We start from the raw sequence: 13,231 nt of genomic DNA, 5'->3' as shown, positions 1-13,231 counted from the left end.
AATAATAATAATTATTATTATTATTATTATTATTATTATTTATTTATTTATTTATTTATTTATTTATTTATTTATTCGGTTTATATACCGCCCTACTCCCAAAGGACTCAGGGCGGTTTACAAGGCAAAATTTAAAAACAATACAATATAAAATTAAAATTAAATTAAATTAAATTAAGTCTAGCCACAAAAATTAAAATCACAATTTAAAAACATTAAACCCCTCAGTCCAGACCAGATAGCTCAAAGAGCCAGGTTTTTAGGTCCCGGTGAAATGAATGAAGGTCGGGGGCAGTCCGGAGTTCCGTTGGCAGTTGATTCCATAGGGCAGGCGCGCCCACAGAGAACGCCCTCCCCCTGGGGATCGCCTGTCGGCAATCCTTGACCGGCGGTACCCTGAGGAGGCCCTCCCTGTGGGAGCTCACAGGACGATGGGAAATTGACGCTGGCAGCAGGTGCTCCCTTAGATAATCCGGGCCCATGCCATTTAGGGCTTTATAGGTCATCACCAGCACCTTGAATCTCACCCAGAGGGCAACTGGAAGCCAATGCAGCTCGCGGAGAAGAGGTGTTACATGGGAGTATTGGGAGACTCCCATCACAACTCACGCGGCTGCATTCTACACCAGCTGAAGTCTCCGAGTGGTCCTCAGGGGCAGCCCCATGTAGAGAGCATTGCAGTAGTCTAGCCGGGAGGTCACGAGCGCATGGGTGACTGTGCATAGGGCATCTCGGTCCAGATAGGGCCGTAACTGGCGCACCAGGCGAACCTGGGCAAAAGCCCCCCTGGCCATGGCTCCTATATGATCTTCCAAACTGAGCCGTGAATCCAGGAGGATGCCCAAGTTGTGGGCCTTATCAACGGGGGGTAACACCTCACCCCCCATAGTTAACGATGGAAAAGATTGGTTAGTCTGAGATGCCGGTATGCACAGCCACTCAGTCTTGGCAGGATTGAGACGAAGCCTGTTTCTCCCCATCCAAACCCGGACCGCCTCCAGGCAATGGAACATCACGTCAAGGGCATCATATTAATAATAATAATAATAATAATAATAATAATAATAATAATAATAATAATAATAATAATGAGGAGGAGGAGGAGGAGAAGAAAAAGAAGAAGACGGCTCTTTCAGCCATCTCCTGCGGCTCCCAGTCCTCTGCTATGTGCAGTCCAAAAAACAAAAAAAGTGGGACTAAAAAAGTTCAACCAATCAATTCAAATATGCAGGGTAGGTGCATATCTCGCCTTGTCTCCACTCTTCAGTCAAACCCTGTTCTGCACATGTGTGCATGTACGCGCATGCGCACACATTTTTTGAATTGGCCATGGCAAGTTGGCAGCAATGAGTTGGCCATGGCAAGTCGGCCGCAGCAAGTTAGCCCATTCCAAAGTTAATTGCCTTAATTCAGGGGTTCCCAACTGGGGGTGTGAGACAATATTCCAGGGGGTGCAAAAACTTGGGTTTTCAAAATAAGAGTGTATATGCATAATTCATTGCCGTTATTTCGAACTTTTGTAAGGGGTGTGAGAATATATCAGAAGCGTTCTAGGGGCTCAGGGTATAAAAAAGTTTGGGAGCTGCTGCTTTAATTAAAGACAAGAACTTATCCACTTGGAAACTGTTTCTGGACTTTATGAGCAAAAGAGAAAAAGATGAAGATTTGATGTTAGTTTTTGATAATTAGACTAAAACTGTGGCTATAGAAATGGTTTGTGTTTACTAGAAATGTAAAGCCAAAAGTTGTGACTGTAACTTTTTTGTACTCTTCTGCACTGAAAAAAGTCAGAAATCACTGCTCTCCCCCTACCACTTTTTTTTTTGCTTCTATATCTTTGTACTCTTTCCCCCTTTCTCTCTTCCCTTTCTTTTTCGGATTTTTTTTCTTCTATTTGTTTTTTCTACTATAATAAACCTTAATAAATACCTTAAAAACATCATTTAGTCCTTTAAAAGGACATTCAGGGAAGAGACTGCACAGATGACGTAGCTTTTTCCACCAAAGGACAGGAAGATGAAGCAGACACTTATTCGCTTGCTTTTTGGTTTATGAAAATATTTGATTTTAATCCACTCAAGTGTGCTTAAACCAGTGAATAGCTAGCAGTAGACAAATACAGATATATTTTTTGAAAAAAATGTAAGCAAATAGCTAGCCCATAATCATTAAAGAGTGGCAATAATAAAAAGATAAGGAGCAACACAGAGGGATCTTGGGAAGCAAATTATTTGTACAATTATAAGTCATATTGTGATTTGTTTGCTTTTGGCTTAACAAGATACCGTAACTGAATTCTGGTTTGTGGTTTAGCACAAAGAGCACACCTTTTTTTTTAGTATTTCTTTCCACCCAACAAAAGGTTATGGTATGTTTATGACGTGATGATATCAAATGCTTTCATTTAGGCCCAGTAGGATAATTTTTGAGGTTTTTTTAAAAATAAACCTGGTACAGACTAACACCCACGTTTCAGCCCAAAATTTCTGTTGCTAAGTGACACAGTTGCTAAGTGAGTTTTGCCCCATTTTATGAACTTTCTTGCCACAGTCGTTAAGTAGAATACTGCAATTGTTAAATTACTAACACGGTTGTTGAGTGAATCTGATTTCCCCATTGATTTTGTTTGTCAGAAGGTCACAAAAGGTGATCACATGACCCTGGAACTCTGCAACAGTCATTAATATGAGTCAGTTGCCAAGCACCCAAATTTTGATGGGGAGGCTGCAATGGTCATAAGTGTGAAAAATGGATCAATAAAACTTCTTTCTTTCTTCTTTTCTTTAGACTAGCCCAGGGGTTTTCAAACTGGGCCCTTTTATGACTTGTGGACTTCAACCCAAGTCCTGCAGCCGTTCTTCATATGTTTTAGTTCTCCAGGCCTTGGATCATCTTAGTTGCTCTTCTTTGAACTTTTTACAAAGTTTCAACAACTTTTTTGTAGTATGGTGACCAAAATTGGTTGCAGTATTCCAGGTGTAGTTTTACTAGAGTTTTATAAAGTGGTACTAATACTTCACGTAATCTTAATTCTATGCCTCTGTTTATACAACCCAGAATTGTATCAGCTTTTTTGGCTCCTGCTGCACACTGCTGGCTCATATTCAAGTCATCATCCACTAGGACCCCAGGGTCCCTCTCACAGTTACTGTTTTTGAGCCAGGTCTTACCTAATCTATATTTATTCCTTTGATTTTTCTTGCCTAAATGTAAAACTTTGCTTTTCTCCACATTGAAACTCATTTTGTTGGATAGGGCCCATTATTCAAGTTTGTCAAGATCTTTTTGGATCCTGAGTTTGCATTCTGACGTGTTGGCTACTCCTGCCAGTTTAGTGTCATCTGCACATTTGATGAGTTCCCCTTCAATTCCCTCATCTAAGTCATTTATGAAGATATTGAAGAGTACTGGGCCTAAGACGGAATCTTGTGGTACCCCACTGCCTACTTCTCTCCTTATGGATGTAATTCCATTGAAGACTATTCATTGAGTACGGTTTGTCAGCCAGCTACAAATCCATATGGTGGTGATGTTGTCTATTCCACCTTTTTCTAGCTTACCAAGCAGTAGGTTGTAGTCTACTTTGTCAAATGCTTTACTGAAATCTAAGTATACTATGTCCACAGCATTTATTTATTATTAAGAAATAGGTTAAAGATGTTTGATGAAAGGAGTATAAGAAGATGTTGTACATGTAGTCCTTGACTTATGACCATAATTGAGCCTGGAATTACAGTTGTAAGTAGTTGTGGTCATTAAGTAGGTTACTATGTGACCGGATCCAACTTAACATTTTTAAGTGGTTGTTAAAGAAAGTGGCAGTCATTAAGCAAATCCATTATACCTATTGCATCTTTTTTGCTGGAAAGTGGAAATAATCGACAGAAACACGCAAAAAGGTAAATAATAATGGGTCTTATCACTGTGGGTCACTGCAATGGCTGGCTGGCTATGGATGGATAGGATGGGAAAAATGGAATGCATAATGATGTAATTCTGACAAGGAAACTTTTGCATTATTTTAAATGACGCCAATGCCATTGTTTTCTATATATCTCTGGGAGAACTTAAAAAAAACAAGCCACAGAACATAGAAAAAAATGTGCAAATATTTCTGCCTTTATATCCTCATGGTTCCTTTCAAGCTAACATAGTATTAAAAAATAACTTTCTGCAGACTGATTAGAACTGAGAAATCTTCCAATCAATAACAAGAGTCATACAATATTAATGAAGCCTCCAAGCAAAGTTTAAGCCCATATTGCATTAAAACAAACTGAAAAAGAAATTGAAAAATTGGTTTCCAAGATATATTTTTCTAGGATATATAATAGCCCAGAAATAATTATATTAAGGTGAAACAGCTTATCAACCAAATTCTCGGAGAGAGCTTATATTTTGGCTTATTGTAAGCTTTTAAATTTATTTTTACAGGGCTAAAACAGGGAGAAAAACTGAAACAGGGTTTTAATAACTGGAATTAAATTGTGCTTCTTTGTCTCCATCAAAATGTAGAGGTAAAGGGGCCAAGTAAATAAACAAGTGCTTATGTAAAGACACAGAAGAAGGTACAGTTTCATGAAAAAGTATTGTGTTTGTGAAATCCTCAGCTCGATTTCCTTTGCAGAGAGGGAAGAAGCATGTGAAATAATCATGATTGGCTATGCTTGTTGTCACAGATTCTTCTTTCAAGAGAACCTTGTGCTCCCATCCAAGGTCACTCTGCAGCCAGAGTGCTAGCTGATCTAAATGACTGTAGTTTAATGAAGAGAAGGACAAGGGGTGACATGATAGCAGTGTTCCAATATCTCAGGGGTTGCCACAAAGATGAGGGAGCCAAGCTATTCTCCAAAGCACCTGAAAGCAGGAGAAGAAGCAATGGATGGAAACTAGTCAAGGAGAGAAGCAACCTAGAACTAAGGAGAAACTTCCTGACAGTTAGAACAACTAACCAGTGGAACAATCTGCCTCCAGAAGTGGTGAATGCTCAAACACTGGAAGTTTTTAAGAAGAGACTGGACAGCCATTTGTCTGAAATGGTATAGGGTTTCCTGCCTTAGCAGGAGGTTGGACTAAATGACCTCCAAGGTCCCTTCCAACTTATTATTATTATTATTACTGTATGATGACTTCCCATGGGTCTCTCTGCTCAACAGTTAGGTGCAATCATGTTACTAAAACTCTCTCTTTAAAAAGCTAAATCAAATTGCCTCTAAGGTTTTGCACTGAGAAGGAAAGCAACTATGTAGTAATAGTAATTTAAGTCTAAGATCCCTTCTTTCTTCGATATAAACCCTCCAAAATATTCAGCAATAGTATTTTGGGACAGCCTTAACCAACATGGGTTGATCTGTGGATGTGCTTCTAGTGCTTGAAAACTGCAGCAGGGCAGAAGGCCCAGAGTTGTGCGACAGGGCCAGTAGAAAAGTTGGTGAATGAATGAATGGATGGAATAATCGATGGATCAATGAATGAACAATGACTTTCATGAGAAGGAAGGTTTCATCCATGTAGGAAGCAAACTAAGTTCACTGAGTGTGTTAACATAGCATGGGGAAACTAATTGCCTGATTCATCCAAGCTACATGGACTGGAGTTGCAAAACATAATCAACTGAAAGATAGGGTGCTGCCTTGCTCACACACACACACACACACACACACACACACACACACTGCAGTGAATCAATGGATTTTATTCAATCCCACCCCCGACAATTCCAACAAAGCCCACACAATGTGCATTTCTGGTTGACACGCTCAGTAAAATTGGAGCGATACCAGAGTCCTTGGCAAAACTCAGTCCACAAACACATTATACAGTCCAGAGTCAGGTCCAAAGCCCCAAAACACAAGTTCAAGATACACGAAACAGGAACACAGAACAAGGAACTGGACATGTTGTTCCAGTAATACCCATCTCTTAGGGTGGGATTAAATAGGCAATGCCGGTGTGGCCCTTCACAATGGGCAAGGTTGCCTCCTTGCAAGCAGTCTGGCTGACCAGCTGTGCAGCTGTCTCCTCTCTGCCCTGAGCATTCATGGATCAGGAGGCAGTGTGAGCTCCATTTCCTCATCATCACTTGCCATCGGCAGTTGCTCACATCCCTCGCCCAGAGTCTCTAGACTAACCTGTTGCAGCGGCAACTCCTTCAGCTCAGCCTCAGCCTGCCACCCATCCGACCGACTGAGCTGCGCCTGCTCCATCGGGCAAAACCCTCCATTCCCTGATACAAGCCTTCATGCGACTCAGTGCTTGCTTCCCTTGAGATGCCAGGATCTGGCTCATCATCCTCTTCCTCTTCCGACCTTACATCCAGAGAGGGGTCCATAGGCAGATCTATGACAGGTAGTATACTACAGTCTTTGTGGTTTAGGGCAGGGGTCCCCAACGGACTGGCATGCCAGCAAGCAGGCCTCACAAACAAGCAAAGCTCCATCCTTGGGTTGCAGGCAGTGCACAAAACCACACCCCTTTCTCTGTGGCACTGGTCCCTGGTGCCCAAAAGGTTGGGGATCTCTGGTTTAAGGTGTGGTGTGATGTTAATGTGTGCTATGACAAAATATAATGTACTACATTTACTACGAGGCCTGAAAGACAATATCTTTTAGTACACAGTATCAATATATAGTATGCATTGACCTCATGAGGATTAATACAGTAGTCCTCGACTTATTATCACAGTTGAGGCCAAAATTTCCACTGCTGAGCAAGGCAGTTGTTAAGGGAGTTTTGTCTTATTTCATAATCTTTTTACCATCATTGTTAAGCGAATCAGTGCAATTGTTAAGTGTACCGTGCTCATTAAGTGAATCTGGCTTCTCCCATTGACTTGCTTGTCAGAAACTGGCTGGAAACTTGCAATGGTGATCACGTGACCCCAGGGCAGTTCAAATGCTGTAAGTACATACTAGTTGCCCAGTGCCCACATTTTAATTTTGTGACCATGGAGATGCTGCAACAGTTGTAAGTGTGAAAATCAGTCATAAGTCACTTTTTCCAGTGCCATTGTAACTTTGTTCATTCAACGAATGGTTGTAAATCAAGGATTACCAGTTTTCACTATGTTAGCTTACAAAAAAGTGTGCTTTAGATGCTTCATTATAACCACAATTGAACCTATGGGCTACTCAGACTTTACAAGGGCCTAACCAGGCTGTAACTCGGTGAAGGTTTTTCCAACCTGAGCACTGTGCAAATGTATGTCCTAAAGGTGCTTTTTCAAAAGGCAACTGGAGTTTGTTTTGTCTTGAAGTTGTTTTGCTTCTCATCCAAGAAGCTTCTTCTGTCCTGAAGAAGCTTCTTGGATGAGAAGCAAAATGTCTCTAAGGAAAAACAAAGAAAGTCCAGTTGCCTTTTGAAAAAAGACCTTTGGGACAACCATGACATGGATGACTGAGAATCTCCATAATGTGTGGATTTCAACATGATTATTGCTGAGATTTTTGGAAGGTGAAATCTATATCTAAGGGGTACCAACTACAGAACCTATTAATTTTAGTCAAATGTCTTCGAAATAGCTACAATACTGCTAAGCCTATAGGATAACATTTCATTATTTCTTGACATAACTTTGTCTTCATTTATTACTTCTTTCAGAAAGGCCACAAAATATTTCTGGTCGTTATGACAAAACAAGAACTGACTTTGACAAGGCCACAAAGTTATATTTTTTGCTTTTGTGTTAGAACGTCTCTCATATTCTATTTTTTCCATAATAAATCAAACAAAAATGGACTTTTGATCTGCATAACTAACTTGGAGATAATTATGGAAGTAATATGACATAAAAAATAATAATAACAGGAAGTGAAGTTTGTTCAAAACATTAAAGCCAACAGCCTCGTTTTGATATTTGACTATGGAATATTTTGGTGAGGAAAAACTGAGTCTTCTGTTTTTGAAACTCCACTCTAGGAAGATCCTAAGTGTAAAATATAACTCCATAAACACATGGATGGAAGGAATAAAATAAAAGCAGACAGACTGCACATACAGCAAGAGATGCTTAGAAATGGTATCATGGCAACAAGAGTAGGGGGAACTTTGCCATGGCAACAGAGAAGCAACTGCTATCATGACATCTGAGAGGCCATCTAAACTTTCATAGGAATGCATGGTATAGTTCTTGCAGAGCTAGTATCTGGGCTTCCCATGACTGCATTCACACATCAAACTTCACTCAGTTGCTGAATCAAACCAGTTTCCAGCTCTTGACACCACAAATGAACCAACTAAGCTACGTTCACACAGGAAACCAAGTTAGAAAAGTGCAAACTGAGATTAATCTTAAACAGGTTTCATCTGTTGTGGGCAGTGCTTTTTTTGTAAAAGAAAAAGGTGCCGGAACTCACACATGTCATACAACCCACCTTGCCTACCCTACAAGGTTCCATCCAAAAAAGGTGCCGGAACTCCGTTCTGAGCGTTCTATGAGAAAAAAAGCCCTGGTTGTGGGAATGCATTAATAGATCATATTAACCATATTCTGAGAAGGCAGACATGTACAAGGAAGTGCTGAAGGAAGAGACGATTTCAGATGAGCAGTGCTCTTTGGGTGCATCTGAGGACACCAGCCAAATACAGACAACTGAAGCAGTGATCAGTGTGTGCACGTAAAAACTGAAGATGCTTTCAAATAGCTTCCAGACTAATATAAAACCCCAGAAACAGTAGCAAGGAGAGCAAGGATTTCCTGTAGGTTTCAGGATAGACAGCATTCCAGGAAAAATCCACTGGCATGTGCCTGCAAGATGCCTGAGGATAGTTCTGGGCTTACGCAGTAGAATCAGTCCTAATGTTCTGTGATAATATAGGTAGTCTTTAACTTATGACCAGTTGCTTAGCAACCTTTGAAAGTCATGGCAGACCCCTCAAAAGCTACTTACAATATGGTTCTCAAGTGCCGACAGCTGCCCTTCCCTGCAATCACATGACAGCTTGGCAACCAGCTTGCATTTACAGCTATTGGCAATAGTCCACAGTCACATGAGCACGATTCATGACTTTTTTTAAAAAACCAGCATTTACTTCCAGTTTTCAGGATGAGTTCATTTAACAGGGCGTTTGCTTGATTACTGCCACAAAAAAATTCATAAAGCCAGTTCCAGTCGTATGGTTGACCAGCGGTATGATTGTCATGACTTACAAGTATAATTCCCAGGCTCAGTTAGCGTTGTAAGTCACGGACTAGCTTAGACCTCCTCCAAGAAAAATGTCAGTTGCAGAGGCACCATCTTCTTAAGCACCGCAACTATAAAAGGTAGGTAGCACAACAGATTATCTGGCCATGATCTGAATCAGAAATAGCATTCATGTGAACTTGAAGACAATTGATTCTATCCACCACACGCCTTGCAAATTTTCCACTGCAAAGATTTGGGTTTTCTGGCGTAGCTAATGGACTGTCCTAAAGAGATATACTGTTTTCTATTTGAAAATGTATTGGCTACATGACTGCGGAAATGTCTTTGGACAATGCTGGTTTCTTCAGCTAAGAAACGGAGATGAGCACCGTCCCCTGGAGACTGACATGACTGAAAAGTGGAAACTTTTACCTTTAAAGAGGTTTGCTGAATATCTACTTGAAAAAGTAGTGGAAACCACAGATTAAGACTTCTTTGGGCCTTCATTGCCACACAGTGGGCATGACCCTAAAGTATGCCCAGTCAACTTGGAAATAAATCTTATCTGTGCTGCAATTTTATTTTGACCTCTTTACTCATCCAAATCTTACCAGTAAATCAGGGAGAAATCCATGCCCCTCAATGCCTGTATGAGAACTAAGACTGATATTGTCAGAGTCTATTTCTCCTTTTAACTATTCTGTTTCTTCATTCAAGAAGAATATTAGGAGGCTCACCTGTTCTTATCTCTGGGAAATTCCCAAAACCATTTTAGAATTAATTAGGTTCTATCAGTTTACAGACACATCTTAATATGTCTCTCAGCTAGACCACAGTGCCACGAGATCAAACTCAATTGTGGACTGACCATGACATTTGAATAATATTTAACTCCCTCAATAGCCAGGTCTCAGCAAACTCTAACTCAAGGATGTGACCCACCATATGTTATATTCCAGTAATAGTTGGACTGATTTGTGGCTTGTCATGAAGACAAATCCTGAAATGGCTCTAGCAGGGGTGTTAAATTCTCAAGGACAGTAGGTTTGAGTTCTCAAATATCATACTGAAGATATATTTAACCAGCTTGGTCAAGGAAGATATTGAACAACAGAATGAGCCAGTGTTTCTCAAGCTTGGCAATTTTAAGATGTACAGACTTCAATTCCCAGAATTCCCCAGTCCATACATCCTAAAGTTGCTAACCTTGAGAAACAGTGGTCTATGTTATTCATCTAGAACTGGAGGAGAAGGCAAGAGCTGCAGAGCCTATATGGTGCATGCGGCCTCCAGTCACAACTTTTGTGGTCCTCAAAGATCACCTAGACTCGACTGCTGAATGTGTGAGCAAATTGCTATTTGACTCAGAGCGATTTTGGTGTAGAGCACTATCAGAACTAATTAGATGTCATCAAGTCATTGTCAACTCTTAACAACCACATAGTCTTTCTCCATGTTGATGTGACCGTAACCTGATATTTCAAGTCTTCTAACAGTGCTCCAGGCACCACTAAGTCTATCCACCTTGCTGCTAGTTGTCCTTTTCTTCAGTTTCCTTCTATCTTTCCCAGAATTAGTCTCCTTCTCCTCCTCCTCCTCCTCCTCCTCCTCCTCCTCCTCCTTCTCCTCCTCCTCCTCCTTAAATCTTCACATAATGTGTGAAGGATAATCTGAGTCTCATCATTTTTGCCTTGACTGACTGTGTAATGATCTATTCCATAATACATTGGTTTGTTTCCTTGACTGAGCATTAAAATACCATTAAGAAATTAAAACACAAAAAAACAGCAATGCAATTTTGACCCTTTATTTTTTTTTTAGTAAAGAAAGAAAAAGGAAGAAAAAGAGGTGCCTTATTTGTCTAAGGAGATTCTCAGTCCTCCAGGTCATCTCTGCCTGCTTTAATGCCTTTATTTGTCTTCAATTACCCTTCTGCAACAATATCCACAAACCACAAGAACAGCAAAACAGAAAACAAACAACTGATGTCTGTTGGCCACACCCTATCCCTGATGAGATCCACAGTGGCCCCACATAAATATATAAATAAATTGTAGCTTCCAGATTGTCTGCCCTTTTTCTTAAAAAGAAGGGAAAAAATAACAGGAGGGATTTTTTTTTGAAGATGCCTGTCATTTTTTTTTCTTTTTCAGCAACTGTTTCAGAACTCTGTTATATATTTGAATACATTCCATTCTAAGACAGTTGGAGCAGTTGACCTTTTGAATGTCTTTGTTAGTTCTAGGAGAGCCGCTGAGCAGCCTGTTTACTCCTTGTCCAATGGCTGCTTAGACCTGAGTTTCCCTGGAGAGGTGACTGTTTGATGCTTATTAAGGCTTAGTTACTGCAAACTAATCTGAGGACAATTCTTAATTTTCTGCTCTCAGTTTGAGCTATGCCTGTCAGCATCCTTAGCTATGCTTGCTGGGACTGAGGGGAGGGAGATCTCCTCAGCCATGGTCAACAGGATTGAAATGGTGTGTGTGTGTGTGTGTGTGTGCGCAGCAAGGATTGGAGCCTTGCCTCCTTTTACGTGTGTGTGATGCCCACCACACATACTAAAAATGTAATTTTGAAAATGTTTTACATTTTTTTTAAAAAAATAATTCTAAATTATTTCAGTTTTTAATGTTATTACATTGATTAAATTGTATACTGCCCAGAGTCCCTCTACAAGGCAGAAGACTGATTAAAAAGAAATAGATGGATAGATAGATAGATAGATAGATAGATAGATAGATAGATAGATAGATAGATAGATGATGGATGGATGGATGGATGGATGGATAGATAGATAGATGATAGATAGATAGATAGATAGATAGATAGATAGATAGATAGATAGATAGATAAAGACAGACAGACAGACAGACAGTGTTGTGTATATAGGATGCATCCTACTGAATCAAAAATTAAGGCAATAAAATGGCTCCTGCACCAAAACATAAGGCAGAACTACAAGCTTTCTTGGGGCTAATTAATTTTTATCACACATTCCTTCTGCATAAGGTGGCCATAGCTGAACCCTTACACAGGCTGTTAGATAAAAATACACCTTGGACATGGAATAAGGTTCACAATAATAGCTTTGAGAACCTTAAACAGTTACTGTCCAGTAGTTCCACTGTGACACATTTCATTGAAAATAAGCCCATTTGCCTAGCTTGTGATGCATCCCCTTATGGAGTGGGAGCTGTAATAAGCCATTTGGAAGCAAATGGGTCGCAGAAACCCATTTCTTATTATTCCAGAACGTTGTCTAGGGCAGAGAGGAACTATGCTCAAATTGATAAAGAAGCATTGGCAACAGACAGATAGATAGAGATGGGGTTTTGAACATCTGGTTGCAACAGCCCTTTGATGATTGTGGTCCCTAAGAATATTCCAAACTTTTTAAAGGAAACCTGAAAACTTGTTCTATGAAATGTTTCCTATTCCTCAGGGTCAAAAGTGAGAAATGACTGTTTTTTATTAATTCATTTTTAGTTATTTCCCTTTTAAGGCATTTTACTTTCTCGTAATAGAAAAGAGAGGAAAGCCAAATCTGAAGAAAAAATATTCTTCAGATTTGGCATTCCTCTCTTTTCTATTACAAGAAAGTAAAATGTTTTGAAAGAGGCAATGCTGATTTTTTTTTCTGGATCCAAAACTGAGCTCCAACCCTGTTACTGTGAAGGGGGTTAAATTGTAGAATATTATTTAGGCAGGAATGGTCTCATGTAATCTTGGGAAAAAATATGATCTACAGTTGCAGAGAACTAATGTTCTGTACATCATTTTTATTTTATTTTATTTATTTTAATCCCATTTATATCCCGCCCTTCTCCGAAGACTCAGGGTGGCTTACAATTTAAAGCACAAATCAATGTGCTTAGCAATAGCCTTCATTCTATGTATATGCCTGCTTATTAGGGCTTTCCCCCCCCCCAAGCGGCATTATTACAAAGTCAGCTTAATTGCCCCCAACAATCTGGGTCCTCATTTTACCTACCTCGGAAGGATGGAAGGCTGAGTCAACCTTGAGCCTGGTGGGACTCAAACCTGGCGAATCTTTAAAAAAAGATTGTATGAGATTCTTCTGGAGGTCTTCAAAAGCAGCATTTTTT

This window comes from Vipera ursinii, assembly GCF_947247035.1.
Source record: "Vipera ursinii genome assembly, chromosome: 2".
NCBI classification, from domain to species: domain Eukaryota; kingdom Metazoa; phylum Chordata; class Lepidosauria; order Squamata; family Viperidae; genus Vipera; species Vipera ursinii.
The sequence above is the reverse complement of the archived record's forward strand: the minus strand, read 5'-3'. Positions refer to the sequence as shown.